The sequence below is a fragment of the Fundulus heteroclitus genome, unplaced genomic scaffold, assembly GCF_011125445.2.
Source record: "Fundulus heteroclitus isolate FHET01 unplaced genomic scaffold, MU-UCD_Fhet_4.1 scaffold_415, whole genome shotgun sequence".
Lineage (NCBI taxonomy): Eukaryota > Metazoa > Chordata > Actinopteri > Cyprinodontiformes > Fundulidae > Fundulus > Fundulus heteroclitus.
This window is the reverse complement of record NW_023396830.1, coordinates 72,211-92,579: the sequence shown is the minus strand read 5'-3', so window position 1 is coordinate 92,579 and position 20,369 is coordinate 72,211.

The window sequence follows — 20,369 nt, the reverse complement described above, 5'->3', positions numbered from 1 at the left end:
TCCCCTATATGTCTGAACGTGCACAGTCGTGGAGGAGTATAAAACAAGCAAACACAACCACAATAGAGTATTCTATTTGCTGTTTTCTGTTGAGATGGAGGACCATCCATATTCTTTGTCCAGTGAGACTCCCTCGCTTTTATCTTAAATCTCTTTGCTGTAACATCTATTTCTAACACATAAGCACTTTTAAACATTCTGTGTTGCTGCACTTCAGGTTTGGGAACTCCTCATGTTTCACATGGTTTGCTTTTCTCGGCGTGGTAAAAGGGCGCTAGCCTAGCTTTAGCCTAGCCTAGCTTTAGCCTCACAATGGCGTTCTCCCCTATCTGTCCCTCAGCTTCTCTGTCTCTGTCCAAGTCTCCCCCTATCTTCTGCTCTCTTCGTCAGATGTTTAGTTATTCCTCTGCCTCCTTTAGAGATAATGGTACATGTAATAAATGTAGTGTTTTTGTAGCTTTGGCGGCGAGGGTGTCAGAATTGGAGACCCGGCTCCGTGCTGCTGAAAAACCAGCTGATAGCCGTCCTCACACATTGACACCATCCGAAAGTAGTGCCCAGCAGAAACTTTACTTCATGCATCAATAATACTTTCCTGTACATACTGCTCCTGTTCTTACCTTTCTCCTCTGATTAATGTATTTTATTTTACTTGTCTGCCTGTTTTTTGTTTATTACACGATGTGTGTGTTGGTATTCAGTCAAATTTTTTGTTTGTACCTTCAAACTTGATGAATAAAGTTGATTTTGATTCTGATTCCTCCCAAAGCAAACATAGAAGAATGGAGTGTATTTAGTTGCCCTGGTGCTGGTGAAATCCATCTCCTGAGCTATTGCATTATTAGGTTTCCTATACCGGAATTCATGCATTGACAGCTTGCTTTTACCCCTTATTGCGATAAACCTAATGAAAAATTGCCTGGCCAAAAGGTTTTGGATGATGGTGACGTTAGTAAAAGATAAACTGAGCAATTGCATCCTGGTGGGAAAAGGTAATGGATACAATAGGAGTAAGAGTTGTAAATGAGGGAAGGCAACAGTTTGGTAGTTCTGTGGCTCCAGTGGTTCCACACTGGGAACAGGAGGGTCAAAACATGGTTAGTGTTCATTATGTTTTGATGCTAAAATGGAAAAACAATATTCTGGAGCTTTATCAACCAAATATTTAACTGTCTAAGACTGAATAGAGCATATTTAAATTCTACAGAAAGTAACAACTGACACTAAAATAATAATTTATTTGCAATTTAGAATGACAGCAGAATGTCTGTATTGGGGGATGATTCAGAGTGAGTGGGAGGACAGCTTGTCATTTTTCCACTTAAAAGGATCAACCTTCAAGCAATTATTGTATAAAAAGGTTCAGTAATTTGTTTGGGTTCTGAAAACCTCACATCCTTTATCAGATTGGAATTGTGTACCTTTGTTAGACCTAACACCTTTCCGTATGATATGTATGTTTGCAATCATTTTAGCCCTCAGTCTGTTGTTCCCTTAATAAGTTCTTTGCCATTATTATACTGTTTCCTTGGAGTAGTTTTAACCTCTTCTTATCCTTTTTCAGCTAGGTTGTTTCTGTAATCACTGTGTTTTTGTCAATGTCTGGCTCATTGTTTTATCCAAAACTGAAGGGAAATGTAGACCAAATATCAAGGGAAACCATTTAAAATTCTTTAGTATATATAGTTGATATATGCATTATATTCATTTGCAGTCATCACATATACATTTTTGCAACATTACAATATTTAGACTGTTTGGACGCAACATAAGACGCATATATCAAATTTCAATTGCCATGCACCCAACTCCATGGCAATAATGTTAGATGGACTTCCTATGCCCTAAATTCCCACATGAGGTATAGTTTAGCTAAACGCTATGCTTAGAAATTATTGTGGGATGATGGTAATAAAATATATGAAAGAAAAACAAAAATCATCAATGATTTTATCCAAAAATAATATTGTAATCTACTCCACTTGCCCTTAGGTTTAAGTGCGTGTGTGTGCATGTTTGTTTGTCCTGTATGTTCCCTGCCTCTCACCCATTGACTGTTGGAGATAGGCACCAGCACCACCGCAATGCTGCACATATAAATGGGTAGACAATGGATGGATGGATGGATCGAATATTGCAATCACATGTTTTTATACTGTTGTACAGTGTATGTGATGTGACCTCTACCTAAGTCAATCTACCACTTACTTTTTTGGACAAATTAAAAAATTCTGTGGCAATTCGGAGATTTAGAGATATGTTTCACATATTGCATAAGCACCACTGCTTAAGAATTTATGAACATATTATGCAAGTGTTACTTAAACTCATTTAGTGCTAAGAAGATGCTCTGTCTACACCAAAGATTTACTCACTGTGAGTTGCTAAATGCTTGGAATGGCAGGCATGATTGCTAAATTAATCAGAATATAATAATACCCCCCAACAATTGTTTCACAACATTTGGGCACTCACACTGTGTTTTAGATGTCTCAGCCTTAAATGTATTTCCTTGGGCCAGACTCTGTCTCTCCATCCACCCTGAAGCACTGTGCTGATCAGCTGTCTCCAGTGTTCACAGACACCTTACTGGCAACATGTCATGTGCCAGCCTGCTTCAAATCCTCCATCATTATCCCTGTTCCCAAGAAACCAAGGACCACAGGACTTAATGACTTTAGACCCGTCGCTCTGACCTCTGTGGTTATGAAGTCCTTTCAGTGCCTGGTGCTTTCACACCTTAAAGAAATCACCGATCCCCTCCTGGACCCCCTACAGTTTGCCTACAGAGCCAACAGGTCTGCAGACGATGCTGTCAACCTGGCCCTTCACTACATCCTCCACCACCTGGGCACTGCAGGAACCTACGCCAGGATCCTGTTTGTGGATTTCAGCTCTGCCTTCAATACAATCATCTCAGCTCTGCTTCAGGAGAAGTTCTCCCAGCTGAATGTGCCCGACTCCACCTGCAGGTGGATTACAGACTTCCTGTCTGACAGGAAGCAGCACGTGAAGCTGGGAAAACATGACTCTGACTCACAGCTCATCAGCACTGGTTCCCCCCAGGGCTGTGTTCTTTCTCCTCTGCTCTTCTCCCTGTACACCAACAGCTGCACCTCCAGTCATCAGTCTGTCAAGCTCCTGAAGTTCGCGGACGACACCACTCTCATCGGACTCATCTCTGATGGTGATGAGTCCGCCTACAGGTGGGAGGCTGAACATCTGGTGACCTGGTGCATTGAGAACAACCTGGAGCTCAACGCTGTAAAAACAGTGGAGATGGTTGTAGACTTCAGGAAGAACTCAGCTCCAGCTACCCCCATCACCCTCTGTGACTCCACCATCGACACTGTGGAGTCTTTCCGCTTCCTGGGAACTGTCATCTCCCAGGACCTAAAGTGGGAGCTGAACATCAACTCCCTCACCAAGAAAGCCCAGCAGAGGATGTACTTCCTGCTGCAACTGAAGAAATTCAACCTCCCAAGGACAATGATGGTGCACTTCTACTCCTCCATCATTGAGTCCATCCTCACCTCCTCCATCACCATCTGGTACGCTGGTGCCACCGCTAAGGACAAGAGCAGACTGCAGCGTGTCATCCGGTCTGCAGAGAAGGTGATTGGCTGCAATCTTCCATCTCTCCAGGACCTGTACGCCTCCAGGACTCTGAGGCGTGCAGGGAAGATTGTGGCTGATCCCTCGCACCCCAGTCACAGACTATCACACACACCTGCCTAGAGGGGCACTGTAGGCTGTCTCTAGCTTATGACTGACACCAGGCCAGAGAGGGTTTAACCTGAGTGCAGAAACAAGCTTTAAGGGTGGGCAGATCAACAGTTTTGTTTTGGTAAAAGCAGCATTTTCCCAATTAGCAGTGTAACATTTTGGCCGGAAATAAGAAATTCTGCTCTTAGAATTTGAAGGAATATAGCAATGGAAAGATGCTGACTACTTTGGCACAGGCAGCAATATAATGAGTACCCTTTTTTGTCATGATCTCGGCACTGTTGTCTGGTCTAATTTCTCATGTCACACACCTGTTTAGCTCAGCCCATTCCTCATCACCTCAGATCTGTTTCACCTGCTCCCATTAGTTTATAACCAACTTCTAGACCAGGTTTCAGTGCCAGATTATTTCGAGCCATTGGTGAGACTTATTCCAGCGTTATTTCTTCTGATTACCTGATCCTGACCTGTCTGCCTCTCGACTTCTGACCCTGTCTGTTCCAGTCAGATTCTGATTGCCTGACCTGTCTTTCAACTTCTGCCTGACCTGACTACCCGCCTGATCTCTGGCCGCTGTGTACCAACCGGATCCGTTTCCTGACTACCGAGCCTGCCTGCTCTCGTTCAGTCAAAATATTGTTTTGTTTACAGTGAGTCACTTGTGTAACTGCTAAGACTGCTTGAGACAGACTGTATCTGTCAGACTTGGAGATGATGACTTATATTATCTGTTCTGAAACCGGAAACGCTGAGTATGACAGAGTGAGGTAGAACTACTCAAGAGTAGTTGAGTAGTTCTACACAACGGCCAGAGATATATACACTGTATATATATATATATATATATATATATATATATATATATATATATATATATAGATGTGTATTTTTCTAAATTCCTCAGCATTAGAACGTTTTACTAAAAAGAACCTATGATCAATATTAGTGTTCCTTAATACTCATGAATTACCAAGGGAGAGTAGAATAACACAAAATCTAGGATAAGAAGTCCAAGAAACCTGGTGCCGAAGGCTCTAGCGGGAAAGGGGTTTTGAAAGAAGAAAGGAAATGTGTCTTTACCAGGTTTGCCAATATAATTAGCAGCATTTGATTGAATAGTAATTCCATCTTGACTAGGAGCAGGACAAAAAAGTAACATAACTAAAACTACAACTATTTTTTTTCTAACTTAAATTAAATTGTCTTTTTTTTCCTTGGTTGTCAGAGTTTTGCAACTGGAAACATTTAAAGTAAATCCTACCTCTAGGATATTTGCAAGCTGGTGCATATGAAGAATTAAATAGTGATAATTTTCACCAGCAAAATTGTAGTGGAATACAAGATATTTTAGCTGAAGCAATGATCCTTTTACAACCCTGTCCAAATAGTTGATTGCTTGAACTGTAGGTGGTGTATGGGTTCACAGTATGCTTATATTCACTGTAGTAAAGTGTGGTAATATTTTAGCTGCATATTTTCCTTTACTGGTTTTCATGTGACTTTTATACAAGCCCGTGGGTTTTGGAAGTTATTAGATGATCTATCAAAAGGAGTGTTTACATTTTATACTTCAACAACAAAAGTTTTACAGAATACATATAATAAGCCAAGTCATATTTCTGTACAGAGACAGAAATGGTTATACAGCCCTGTGCCATATTTCTGATGTAAAATCACACTATATTAATAGTTTCTAACTTTTATCCATACATACTTTGAAATTTATTTTTTACAGTTAAACTGAAAAAAACAAAACATTGTCTTAGAAAGACTCTAGCACTTTTTGATTCAGTTTCAGCATTCAGTCTTCCTTGGGGAGGAGTCATTCAGCATCCAACATTGTGAGATGATGAAATTCACAAACTACATGGCACAGACTCCTGGATTGGTGTTGAAACGTTTTCAGAAAAACTGAGCACAAGTCCGCTTCCTTCCGATTTAAGGCTTTTTGCTGTTGCGATGACCATGATTACTGAGAACTTGCACAGGCATACATGCCATATGCTCTCAAAATCTCCCATGTTCTCCCTTATATTCACCTGCACCCGGCCACTCATGAGCATGAGTTTATTCACTACTCATGGGTGAATACTGTTTCTGTTCATGCCATGCATTGTTATGTAGCCCATATTTGCATGGAAGTTTTTTTTTTTTTTTTTAAATACATTTCTCAACTTACCATGCCTACCTGTTTGTTCTTAGGTCCATACCACGGGCAATTCCTGACAGTTTTCACTCATCGGCACCAGGACCCAGCGATCCATGGACCTTTTTTTTCCCCCCTGGTGTCAGAAGAACTTACGCTGCTCTACAGGTTTCTTCAAGCCACCATCGCCATATAATGGATTAAGACTAGCGTTCCCTTTTCCAGGGACAGGTTTGCTTAGGCTCCGCTCCTCTCCTCTCCAACGTGCTGTTGCAGCTGTGCAGCCCACCTCATCAGCTCATCGCAGACGGCACCGACATAGGGGGGGTCTTCTTCAAACTCTCTCACCACAGCAGAGTCTGCACTCCCACATCAGCTGCAGTGGTGTCTCATAGCTCCACAACTACACCACACAAGCCATTGTCATCCCAATAACATCTGCTCACCCTGGCCACGCCTGATGAGCTGGAGAAACAATTACGAGTTTATGCTCAGCAGATCAAGTTACAAGGACGATCTGTTCATCTCCATTCCTTGATTGATTTTGTGAAATTAAAGGAGCTAGAGCAGAATAATGAGACAGCGGTGAGGGCATACTACTGCCACCCACCACCATCTTCATCTTCACCATACCACCCCAGTGCTACCGTGGAGCATGCTCCTATGACCACAGCTCACTACACTGGGGGTCCAGAGGACGCCTTTGCCCAAGCCTTTGGGGGCCCTAAACATCTTCAAAGTTTAGGGATGTTGTGTAAATGAAATAACTCTCAAACACTACTTTTTTTCATTTCAGGGTGTGAGCAAACTTATAGTGTATGTCAGGGTTCTCTGCTCCACAGGTGGGTTCTAGTTTGCTGGGGGGCGTGGCCCACACCTGCGGCTCGTTTGGAGCGCTGTTCACTGGCGTCTTAAGGAAGGCACAGACAGATGGAAGACACCAGAGCCTTACCCAGCCGTAGTACGACGTGGCCTTTGACCTGATCCTGAAAACCTGAACCTGTTAGTCTTTTGTATCTTTTGAATCTAATAATTTTGGATCTCCTGCTTTTTCGTAGTTTGTGTTTTGGATTACTCACCCGCCTTGACGTCCTGCTCGACGAACCAGCGTTAAAAAAATCCCCTTGGCTCAGATATTGCTCTGGCATTTCACTCTTACTCCCTTGGTGTTGCCGGGCTCGAGGTTCCCTTCCCTGGATTCTGCTGGTTCCTTCTGATCTCTGGTCAAACCGTCTGTCTCCCCGCCTGTCGTGGCTCGCTCCGGATCCCTCGCCGACGTACCATCAGTCCGCCCTCCAGCTGCTAACCACCCGTTACCCTCGTGAGCACTCGGCCTCAGAGTTTCCCTCACTATCCCTCCCCGGTTAGGTTCGCTCAACTAAATCGTAAGCGGCTCGGCATCTGGGGATTTTATCCCTGGTTGTTCTCCTTTTAACACCTCTCTTCTTTCTTCCCGCTGTTCCTCCGGCACTGACGTTCAGACCTCGACAGATCTCATTATATCGTATCGATCCCTGTAACCTAAACCCTTTAATAAACATCTTAAACTGCGTTCTGTCTTCCGTATTGTATCTGCATGTGGGCAAAACATATAAAAACCATGACGGTGCAGGGCTAAATACTTTTGCAGGCCACTGAAGACATATGTTATCAAATGAAGCTCAGATTGGTAGTACAAGTATAGTGTCTTACATTTCACTAGCTCTAGAACTGTCTTTTTTTCTTTTTTTTTTTGCTGTCGAAGGTGTTTTTTTTTTTCAGTGTGGATATAATTAGATATGAGATGATTCAAACAGAGGAAATCCAGCGTTCAGCTCTCCCAAATGCTCAGCTGCTGACAAAGTGAGTGTCAAGGCCGTGATGCCTCTGAAAATGTTAGGCCTGAAGGAACATTCCGTTGCGCCTAAAGGTACACGTCCTCTGTGACAGCTCGTACTTGCCATCAAGTGAGTCAAATGCTTCAAGTTGCTGACAGCGGGTACATTTTTCTGTGTTCATTAACTGGTATCACTTCAAAATCATGTGGTTTTCTTCACACACCACTTTTTAAAGAATTGTACTGCAATATTAAAGTTTTTGTCGATATTTTTACACTTGGATTGTGATTGAGGACTGAGAAAGAGACAGCTAGTTTTTATCTCCAGTCCTTGGGGACATAATAAAAGTTGCAGGATATTGGCCATTGAGGATTTGAGATTGAGACCGCTATCCTAGACAGATTGAAAATGTATAAACAAGTTGCTTTTTTATGAACACAAAATCTAGATGGTAGCTATGTAAATAATTGTATACTAATTTGACTTGCAAAGGTATTCCTATTTAACTATATGTGTTTTCAGGGTCACTGTTCTACTAGAAGGTCAGTCTTTGCCTCAGCGTCAAATCTCTTTAAGCCTCAAACAGGTTTTCTTATATGATAACATTGCATTTTACATATAGGCCAAAAACCTTATAACTTGGTGCCACTTGCCCAGAACACATTCTTCCATGTATTTGATCTGCATCCTACATGGCTTGTGACAAACAACTAACTGTACTTCTTTCAACCAACAATAGCCTGCTGCTTTCCATTCTTCCATAAAGGCCAGATTTGTGGAGTCAACAACTACTAGTTGTCCTGTTAAAATACTTAACACTTCTCTGCAGCGTTACCATGGGCAACTTGCCTGTTTCCCTGATTAATGCCCTCTTTAGTTGGTCTATGTGTTTCAGTGGACGGCCATGACTCAGTAGGTTTGCAGTCATCCACAGTTTTTGCTAGAGGAGTAAACGGTGCACGGTCGATACAGGTTTTAAAGTCAGGGCTTGGGATGTTTTTGGTATACTTCCATCAGGAAAAATAAATAAAAACTTGTAATTTTTTAACTCGGTAAGCGGTAGACAAATACTACTTTTTGTGTTACTGAACTGTATTTCTATTCATCTTCTAAAATTTGAAGTCAAATGTATAGAACTGACTGGAGATTTGGTTCGCTTTTTAAAAAAAATTAATGAAGCAGTATAAAAAGGCATATTCAGTGCCTGGATAGATGGCGTATAGCACATCTTGAAAATGGTTAATGTAGAAAAAGACTGCACCCATATTTGAGTATAAAAATGTTTAAATCCTTTTGGAGTTTTACTGGAGCTGTACCGGAATGGAGGATGGGCAGCAATGGGAAAACTCCCCTCTCATCAATCAGAAATCTCTTACTTGCATCTCATACAATGTTTGGGCTCATTGAAAACTATAGCTAGGGAATGGAACAGCATATTGCTGATTTTTCTTTTTTTGTTTTTTCAGTATTTCTGATGTTTTCAGTTAGGCTTGAAGTTGTTTCAGGTGAATAACCAAGCTCAGTGTAGCCGAGCTACATACCTTATTGTTGTTGAAAACCTCTGACATGTTTTGGCTCGGTCCATCTTTCTTTATCGACTGTAGCTGCATGAGAAACCTTATGGTACATGTCCTTACCAAATCATCACGGCTTTACCATATATTTTCAGTAGGAATACCTGTACTGTTACACCCCTACTCTGCCCATTTACAGATAAAGGATTGCAAAGACCTCTACCCTGTTTAACGCCTGAGTCATTGTTTTGTCTCAATGGGGTAACTGTGGCTCAGAGGGAAGAGTAGGCTAATTGTCTTGCAATTAGAAACGTATGTGTTTGTTTACAGCTTGCTGCATATCACCAGAGGAAGGTAATTTATAGCAAGGTTCAGTGTGTGAATGGATGGTTGTTTGTGGCCTCAGAGTAAAGTGCTTGCAGTGGTCAGTACAACTTAAAGTGATAAATACACTCAGTCCATTTACCATTTACAAGCTAAATGTGGTGATCTCGGCACTGCTGCTCGTCTGATCCATAACTCAGCACACCTGCCCTGCTCCACCCTGCCTGCAATCATCCCTCATCGGTTCCACCTGTTCTCACCAGTATAAGAGCTGCCGTCAGACCAGCCACCAGTGCCAGATTGTCTCAAGCTATCCCGGTAAGAACATTCCAGCAACTCTGATTCTGCCTGCCTGCCTGTCTGTTACCCGACCTGACATGATCTGTTACTGAGCCTGCCTCTCCCTGTTCTGTCTCTGTCTGCCTGCCTGGAAACCTGATCGGATCTGCCTTTGGACTTTGGACTATGTCTATCCTGCACTGCCTGCCTGTGTGCCTGACCCTCCTGCCTGTTAGTACCAGAACCCGTTCTAACCCCTGTGATTCTCTGAGCCAGCGAGTAACTGGACCTGGACCTGCCTTTTCGGATTGCCCCTTTTGTGCTGCCGCTGGATCTCTGCCTCCTGACACCGAACTCGGACCTCCTCCTGATAATGCCTTGGAGAGCCCCCGAACGGACTGCCTGCCTGTCTGTCTGTCAGCCGCATAACTGCTTCAGCCCCGCCAGCCCAGTCCGCAGACGGACCTCCGCCCCCGGACCAGTTCGCCTGTCACAAGTCGGCTCTCAGCTCCCTGGTACACCCTCAGTCAGGTTAGCGATCCAGCTCTTCTCACAGTGTCACGCCTGTCATCGCTGGTCACAAACCTGTCTCTCTGCCTCCAGGGGTTCCAGCTCGAGCGTGAGCAGCGCGTCCCGAGAGCCCGCGCTTGTTTCCCCTTTTAATAAAGTTTGTTGAAGCGTCACTGACCTGTTGTGGCTGAATCTTGGGTCCAGAGTCTGGCTATTACACTAAACCTACTTTAAAGTTTCCCCACAACTAAATTCATGACCCGTCATGTGTGATTCTTGGTCTTCATGATTCTATTTGTTCTCTGAAAAACCTGCAAGGCCTTCATTGAATAGTTAGTTTTATACTGTGATATTATAAACCTTTCTTTCCACTTATTAATTATACATGTTGGCCTTAAAATCACTTCCAAATAAAACACTTTGGAGTTTTGGGGTTTTAGTGTGACACTTAATTTCACATCATAGATTAGGGATCACTAAAATTGTGCCTGCGGGCACCAGGTAGCCAAGGAGCCATGTGTGGTGTCCTTAAACCTGTTCATAAAATAGCAAAACCCTCAAGTGTGCTTCATGTAAAATGCTATTTTATCCAGTTGCTCTTCCTTTTTAAACATACTTGTATTTACAAAGATTTAACAGATGTTTATATTACATAAAGTTAAGATAAACTCTGACTCTTTAGTTCAAAGGTCAGTACAGATAGTCCTTTGTATGACACAGCATTAATGAAGTAGCTCTCAGTTTCAAAAAGGTTGGTGATCCCTGTCATAGATTAACATGCCTGATGGCTGAAGTGTTCTTTCAATAAATTTAGTGTCTTCACCACAGCTACATGTTTTCTCCATTTGTGGATAATGTCTCTCATTGGGTAATGAAGCATTGTTGCTTCATTACCCTGCATACATTACTACAATTGTTGAACAATTTTAAGGGACAACTACTAACCATGAATCACATGGTTCAAGACTCTCTCTCACACACACACACACACACACACACACACACACACACACACACACACACACACACACACACACACACACACACACACACCTTCTCTCTCTCTTAATGCTAGCTCTGGTTATGTAATGCATCTGCTCGGATGTGTGAGTAATATAAGGGTCTGTTCACATCATAACAAGCAGCTTTGATCATATTACAGCATTGAAATCCTTGACTGTATTTAGATCACAAGTGGCAGCAAAATTGGCAAATGCTCTTCTACTGACTAGGAGCCAGAAGTTTTCATTTTCCTTTTTCATTTTTGGCAGATGTGAAAGACCTGGCAGCATCCAAATCATTAATCCTGTTCAAGGAAACCTTCAGCTATCTTTGTTTACTATTCTGAAATCCATAACATGTGTTTATTACCTAACTATATTATGTATTTATCCATAAATGACAAAGATTACTTCATTATTTGATTTTCTATCATCTTAGTTGTTTCTTTTGCTAAAATTTACTGTACTTGCTGTTTCTATTGTGTGTCTGATCTCTGACTCTTTGTTTTCTTGTGAAGCACTTTAAATGACCCTATGTGTCATATTCCAGGTCTGGGTGCAGGTCTGGGCTCTCTCTCTCTCTTCTCTGCAGGGCGTGACAGGCAGGTGCTCCTCATCACTGCTGATTAGAGCCTTTCTTAAAGAGCAGAAACCAGGTAGAGGGCGTCAGTTCTTTCTCGCTTCCAGCGTGGTACGTGACCGACCTAACTCTTTTTCCTCAAATTCCCCCAAGACCAGTCTTAATTCCGTGTTGCTGTTTTCTTCCTGGAACCATTTATTTAAGCTCCAAGAACCTTCGAACCCAGACTCTCCCAGGAAACTGGATTCCTCTGATTGCCTGCCTGCATTAGTCCTCCTCCCTGAGCTCACCTGCCTGTCCACCCTCCTACACCATCTGCACTGGAATAGAGAGCCACTGGATTTGCACCCGGACCCTGGACACCACCCTCCCTGGCTTTTTCCAAGCATCTGCCTCTGAGTTTAGTGCTCTCTACTTTCTCTTCAGCTACGGCCTGTTACTCACCATTTCCCTCGTCCTTTCAAGCAGACCAGAAGATAATCCCGCCTGACAGCATCACCCCCGTGACCCAGCTTTTTGAAAATATACCTTATTTAACTAAACTGCCTGTCTCCGTGGTTACCCTGATTCAGTCATTGTTTTCTAAACATGACACTATGTATGAGTTGTGTAAACAAATAAACCCTCTTGAGATGTCTTGCTTTTCCTTTTAACCAATCTGAGATATCCCTGCCATGTATGTAAAACATTGCTACGCCACATTTTACCAGTTATCCTAGAGATGGATCACAGTGTGGAACACTAGCAGAACACTGCAATGGAGCAGGGAAACAGGAGAATCCAGCAAAAACATTGAGAACAGGTGTTTAAATATACACTGAGGCATGTTTTTAAGTTATTTAATGTTTATTAAATAACTTTCGGTCTGTTAGATATTGTAAGGTGAATATTATCTTAGTCAGCTGATATTAGGATGATTCGTCTAACAGCACACTCTGCACACATGGAATAAATGGATGAAAACTTCTCTTCAAATATAAGAATTGAACAACAGAAACAAATACACATCTAGGGATCACCACCTATAATGTTGTTTATCTGAATTAACAATATATTTTAGTGAACAAATTCTCTCTACTAGGCAGGTGAAACTTAACTAAACTACCAAGCAAAATTAAAATAAAAAAAATTAAGGAATTATGTTCACACTAAAGAACAAATGGAAAAATAAAAATGGTTGAAAACCATCACCAGAATGATTCCTGGAATCCTGATTAACTAAGTTAGAGTACCGAAGTTCATCTAAAAAATATGGAATGAAGTTAAATTAGCTGAACTTCAGCTACATTCACACTGAAGGGAAATGTGGCCCAAATCCGATCTTTTTGCCCATATGCAACCCATATCTGTCTTTTAACGGCAGTGTGAACGTCCCAATTCCAATCTTTTCACCCCCCCAAAAAAATCAGATTTGTGCCACTTCCATATGTGGTACCAATACGCATACGTATCGGATATTTTTCAAAGCGTCCACAGTATGAATGGGCAGATCGCATTTTTATCTTTATCTTTCACCTCACTCTTCTGTCTCTCGCTACACATCCACACAGAGTAATAGCAGTTAGCACTCCATAAAAGACCATTGCTAAAAGCTGTGCTGCTTTCTTCTTATCTTACTGCGTCGCTATGATGGAGTCCTAATATTGTTGACTCCATTGCTCAACAGCCTTCAAATAATAACAAGGAGAGACGTCAGCTGGTATCTGTGTTTTTCTTTTCGAGTGTTTTCTTTTCAAGTGTTTAACCTTTATTGAACATTTCTTGAAACAATTAAATTCACCGTTACTTCTGTAAACGGTGTGCTGCTTTGTGATATATCCTGTTAATAGCGCATGCGGGCTGCTGTGCAGTTTTGAACTGTTCAGACAGAAGTCTGATGACGGCTGCATTTAATAATAGTATTAACGGCCCCCTCAGTAAAATCCAGCTTCAGCAAAAAATTGGAATTGAGCATCAAGACCTGAAGTGTAAAAGTAGCCTAATTTAGAATTGGTATATGTTCAACCCATTCACAATGCAACTCCAAGTTAGATAAAACAATATTTCAGGAAATAGCATTTTAAGGAATTATTTGCTAAATAAAAATCCATAACTTTTAGGACACTTGACTTTATTAATGTATCTATTTCTCCAGAAAATAATTGAGACCCAGATTGGTGAGACCCAAAAGCTACATGGTACTGTAGGTGGACGATCAACCTTAAATGATGTGTGTTAGGTCACATCCGGACCATGTCGCCATTAGCTTGATGAATGTATCTTAAGTTACACAAAACACCATTTAATCGACATTAATGCTGTACTAATGCACACAGCTGTATCGGACAATGGCGGAGCAAAACAAAAACAAACATTAAGTTTAAACAAGCTGTAGTTATGTTTAAGTAGGGTTAGTAGCGAGTTATGAAGGAGGCTAATAGCTGCTAATGCTACCAGACATTCAGAGCTTATTCAAAGAGAGGGTTAAGCTATATTCTGGCACAATTAGCAGACCAGAAAACATAAACATCAATGTCTCATGAGTGATGAAAGCTCTTATGAAAATAAAGTTTGTCATAAATGTAAAATACACTCAAAACACATGAGCATAGCATAGTTTCAAAATTAAAAGTTAACCATTAATCCCATCCTAACTTTCCCTGTTTATCTCTGCCAAATCTCTGCTTTTGTTGTGTATTCAGTCTTCTTTTGTGTGGGTCAGTGATGAGGAAGCGGCTCTCAGGGTGAAAGCCCTCGTTTGGGAACAAGGCTCAGGTGGGCTTTACACGAGTCTCCGGGGATATAAAGGGTTTCCTTAAGCTTTCTGTGAGGGCCTCTGCACAGCTCGCATAAGAAGCAACTTTCATGTGAACTTTCCTCCTGCAAAAGCTGAGGGCAGATTACAAACAGCCTATTTCCATGGCGGTCGGCTACTCAGGTTTCGATGTTGAAGAAAACAAGCTGTATTTAGCTTTCATTCTACCCTGTGCCCATCTGACGGGTCTCTGAACTCCATTAGGGCCCACGTTCGCTTCGTCCCTCCTGTGTAGACCTTCTCCTAATGAGGTCCATGGAAAAGAGAGAGATGGAGGGGGGCATGGCTTTATAGCAGTGGGCACCTTACTATGGGGACAGTTACTTGGAGAGGGGTCACTGCAGCAATCTCCAATTTCCTGTGGCTTCAGCCTACATTCTGATCTTGTATTCTCTATTGGCTGACAAACAAACCAGAGGAGCTGATCAGATGAAATGAGCTGCAGCGGAGACAGGAGTGAAGAAAGAACAGCTGAGGGAGACTCCCTCCCTCCTTCAGCCTCAGATCAGAAGGAGCTTACATGGAACAAAAAGGAACTATCAAGGGAAGGAGATAGAGATGAACATAAATAACTCTAAAATTGACAAAGAACGTAAGAATAAACAGAAAGCGAGAACTAATGGGGCAACACCCAATAATAATGGAAGAGCACAGGGAAAATGGATAAGGCAAGACCTAAAGAACATAACAAGAACATTATCAAACATAACAAGAACATTATCAAAACACAAACACCGCAGGATCGTGACATTCTGTTTTAATACTCTGCAGTGAAGCTATAAAGTTAGATCTTGTGGTCTCAGATGGGGAGTAATTTGTTCATATATGTCTAGTTGCAAAGTCTTTTCACTTCTCATTTAATCTCGCAGTAAAATGTGGGTACTTCTGATTTTAATTGCTAATTTATAGAAATGTAACTATCAGCTCACAAGATGAAGTGATGCACCATCTTGCGTTCATAAGAACAAAATAAGATTTTACTTAAATTATAGAGGAAACTAACAACACCCCTTCTCTTTCCGCAAATAGAGTAAAGGTTTAACGAGTGAGCTCTAGTGCATATCTCCACAGTGAGTGAGAGGCAAGGTTTGAGCAGTCTAGGTGAATTTAAATGGGACATGATCAAATGGAGTTCAGAGTCTTCAAAAACAGTGTCATTTTCTTTTCTAGCTTACTGGACATACGGAGATAGAGAATCGGTTGCCAGATTCAGTGCTTTAAATCATCTGTGCAGTCATATTTTTTTTTTTTTTTTTTAAAAAGCTTGGAAATGGTTTGGGATATTTTTACACCCCTGTTTATTTAACATGCAGATCCTCTAAGACACAATATTATCCAGTTTGAGAAAGTAAACAAATTTGGAGTCCTCCAGTAGTACAGCATTTTCTCTTGTTTTTTAATTTGCTACATTATTTGCTTCAAACCCAAAGTCAAACCATTTTTACAGTTTGTGGTCCTTTTCAATCTTTTCAACATAAAGCTTGGCATATCGGAGTAATCAACATGTGAAATGATAAACAAACAATTTTTTCCATCCTCTGAGTCTCAGCATGTTAAGTATTTTTTTCTTCCACATGCACCTGCTTTTGAATGCATTTCCTATCTTTCTTATGATAATGTGTGCCATTTTGTGCAGAGAGATAATTAACAAACGTTTCACTTTCCTTTAGAAGAGATTCACAGTATTGCTTTTCTTATTCATTTACTACAAAGTCCAGAATTATGAAAATATCACATTTACAGTTCCAATTGTATCAATGTCTAATAATCAGTCATTCCATTCTAACCTTGTGTAATAACTCATTATGATGCCTGCTGCAGTTGAGACCTCAGACTAAAGTGGCAGAAGGAGTTGAATAAAAACCCTAATTAAATAAAGATGGTATCAGAATTAGGCTGTATTACATTATCGCTATCATTCGTCAACTGTCAGTCTTCATTAAATCCCTTTTATATATGAAAAAAAAATTATGTGCTGGAAATATTAAACATATGAAGTTGTTTTATTAATTTAGATCAGATTTCTCACTGAATTCTGCCACCAACAGAGTTACAGGGGGTATTTTAGTGTATATAGTCAGACAGAAACAGCAACATTTTCAAATCATTATACAAAATAATAACCATCTGTGTATGAATCACAACAGACGGCGTGAGTCAAGTATTAACACACACAAGGATGTAAAGTGTGTTTCTGCTGGAAAACAGACGGCTCAGTGTTTGGCCTAGTGGGAGTGCTATAGTGGTCCATCCAGAAACTGGAAGGAGACCAGCCGATATACCAGTCTGCCTCCTGCAGCATAATCTCCTGTATACAGTAACACACAAACTGCAGTGTCTGTGTTTACCTCAGAGATCTCTGAGCTGGAACGCTATTCATTCATTAGATGACATACAAAACATGTGAACAACAGTGAACTTTTCAAACGTTTTAACAATTCCAAGAACATGAAATAAGCTAGGAGGTGCATTTGTAGTTTTGCCGAGCAATCATTATCATGGGATAATATCCTGACTTAATGATCCATTGCCCAGCACAATAAATAGTTTCCTGGCAATACCTATGTGTATGTGTGGGGACCCAGGTGCATCGGCTTTACAGCAGTTGTGTGAAAAAAAGTCCAAAGTCTGCATTCAACTATTGGTTTTCAGCATCACAGGAATCTATAGTGCCTGGAGCATAACATGCCCATCCTTTCTTGATATAGTCTGTATTTGTCAGTCAAAAGCTTCGCTTTGCTTTCATGATTTTATTTTCCCCTCCAGTTCATTAATTTCCTTCAAGCGCGGGGGTAGGTAAGCAGCCGTAAACTTCATTCGCCATATTGAATCATGGAGAGTCAGCAGAGTTACGCTGGTAGTTATGCCACAGTTCAGTGGTATAGGTGGAGGATGGTTTTTAAGTCAGATGGAGCTTAAAAACATTTCACAAATTGCAAATTGATTCAGAGCAAATTACACCAGGAACTCGGAACGTATTCCAGCATAGTTGCTGTTTTTTATCAGTTTGAAAAGTCTACCTCTGTTTGTAATAAAACAATCAAATGTGGTTTATTAAATATAAGGTCTCTCCTCCAAAGATTCCGTTAGTTCATAAATTGATTTTGATTGGTCTGATTGTGTTATTTTTTCTCACAAGAACCTGGCTGCACGAGGACTAAATTAGTATAAACAAGTCAACTCCCTTTCATTATTTAAATTTTCAGATTGCAAGAACTACAGGATGAGGAGGAGGAGTAGTTAACCATGTTTCTGTCTGATTTATTAATTAGTCCCAGTCCAATAAATACCTACAATTCTTTTGAAAAAAAAAAAAAAAATAAAAAAAAAAAAAAAATATATATATATATATATATATATATATATATATATATATATATATATATATATATATATATATATATATATATATATATATGATATGGCACACCTGTAAGGGCGAGCCTGGCATCCGCCTGGGGCAGCACAAGCAGTTAAAAAAAAGAAATTACAAAAAATCTGTGCCTCAAAAGCAGTTTCCCATGATCTATCATATCACTGTGTTAGGAATTGGTGCCCCTTCCAGCTGCAGGAGCCCTGCTTGCTGTGAGAAGATGCTGCAGTCCTGCACACTGCACAGAGGCTGACAGGCTGGAGGCTAAATGAGAGGAGGAAAGGCCATGGGGAAGAGCAGTACACCTCTGGGTCTCTCAAATGGATTGGGCAATGGGGCTGCAATCTAATAGAATTAATGGCGATTTTCCAGTAGTACCAACTTTGAGCGGTGGCTAAAGTCAGTCACACCAAGGTGTGGGGTGGCCAGGGAGGTTCGGGAGGATTCCCAATAGGGAATGTTGGGAACCGGCCGTTGGCAAACTGTTTTTCTTCCTCTTTCTACCCTGTAATAAAATGCAGCCGCGGTGATGAGCAGGCGCAAAGCTGCCCTTGCAGCTATTATACAAGATGCAAACATTCCCTCAATATTAAAAAAGCAAAGAAGAAAACTGGAGCGAGTTAATAGGCTAGCTAATAGGCTCAAAGGGTTGATGAATTTCAGGTCTAGCTTGTAATTGAAAATACTCCTGTAGTTAATATTTGCATTGATATATACAATAAGCTGCTTGTTTGGTAAACCTTTATAAACTGTATAAAGTAATGTCCTTTTGTTGTTTTGCACATGTCGGGGTGGGGATCTGCATCCATATGTTTGACAGGTATGATGAGTTAATCTGATTGCATGGGAAATTACACAAAAAGTGCTGCTTGGTAACCAATTATAAAACAGCACAAAGTCCCATGGAAGCCAAAAGTGTCAGAGGGTGCATACACACTTATATGTCTGTCGTCCCATTGAAAAATATTAATTTAGATCTACACAAAAACATATCTTAAACACAAAATGAAGAATTAAAAGTCATGCACATTTTATGGGAGAACAGCTATGATAATTACTTTTTTATGGGTTATTTTTGCTGTCTCCACATTTTTTCCCCTACACTTTTCATGGGTTTCATGCTCAAATGATATTCTGCAGCTCCTGTCAACTCTTAAACTCATGTCTTTCCAGTTTGCTCAAATACTAGATTAACAATAGCGGGTTTCTTGGTTTTGATATAACCTAATAATTCAATTCTAGTCAGTTCTGTTAGAGCAAAACCTATAGAAACATGTTATCTTACTTCATAAACTAAATTCTTTGCATTGAGCATTATGACATTTTCACAAGTCGTGTTTCATCTGTTTTCTGTAAAACTGCCAACGACATAGTCAGCTACCCTGGGGATATCTAAACAGTGGGGAAGTGGTCGCCTAGTGCTTAGAGCAGGGCAGTTGGGTCCTGGAAACCCAGCAAATTGGCACAGGCATCTATCCCACAAACCTACACTTTGCATCTGTGAGGAAAGGGTCCCTTAGCCACAGATTTTTCAGGGTGCCACACAGTGGTAACCATCTGCTCCCTAAATGGGATGGGTTAAATGCAGAGGACAGATTTAATTGGAATGTATGTTACAATGACAAACAAAGAGGATGATTATTATTATTAGCATGTGACATCACATACAAACGGAGCCACAACAGTCAATACAGGTTTCTTTTTTACAGCTTATTGTCAGTTTGAAGAGTTTAGGTTCTTAGGGAAATCCCAAATTTGTTGAATCAACACAATAACGTACATGGCCTATAATACAGGTTTGCAAGCCATGCATTGGAAAATAGGCTGTGAATTAAAAATGTTATGTTTGTAGAGGTAAATCCAGATGTTTAGAGATGAATCTTGCTAAAAGTCTGACCGTATGGCTCCTTACCAGACTAAACTCTTTCAAAGGAGGGTGGGGAGGAGCTGACTTTTGTGTTTGTTGTACTTTTGTTTATATCACTTTGAGATACTTAAAGTGCACTATAAATAATATTCATAATTTTCATCATTGGTATTATTTTTTTTATAGTTTATTCTTTTATGGACACTCTCAAACTACCAGTGAAGCACGCAATTTGTGTTCTTTGCAATTTATTCATTTAAATGGGGTTTTGCATGTCTTATCCATTATGGACGCATTCTTTGTAGATCATCCACAACACACCTACTTATTGCACGCACAATTTGTAAATATTTTGGACCCCCAATTTTTTTGTTTTGCCCACACAATTTAACACTCCTTATTTGGAATCTTTGAAGAGCAAGCCCACACTAAGAAGCT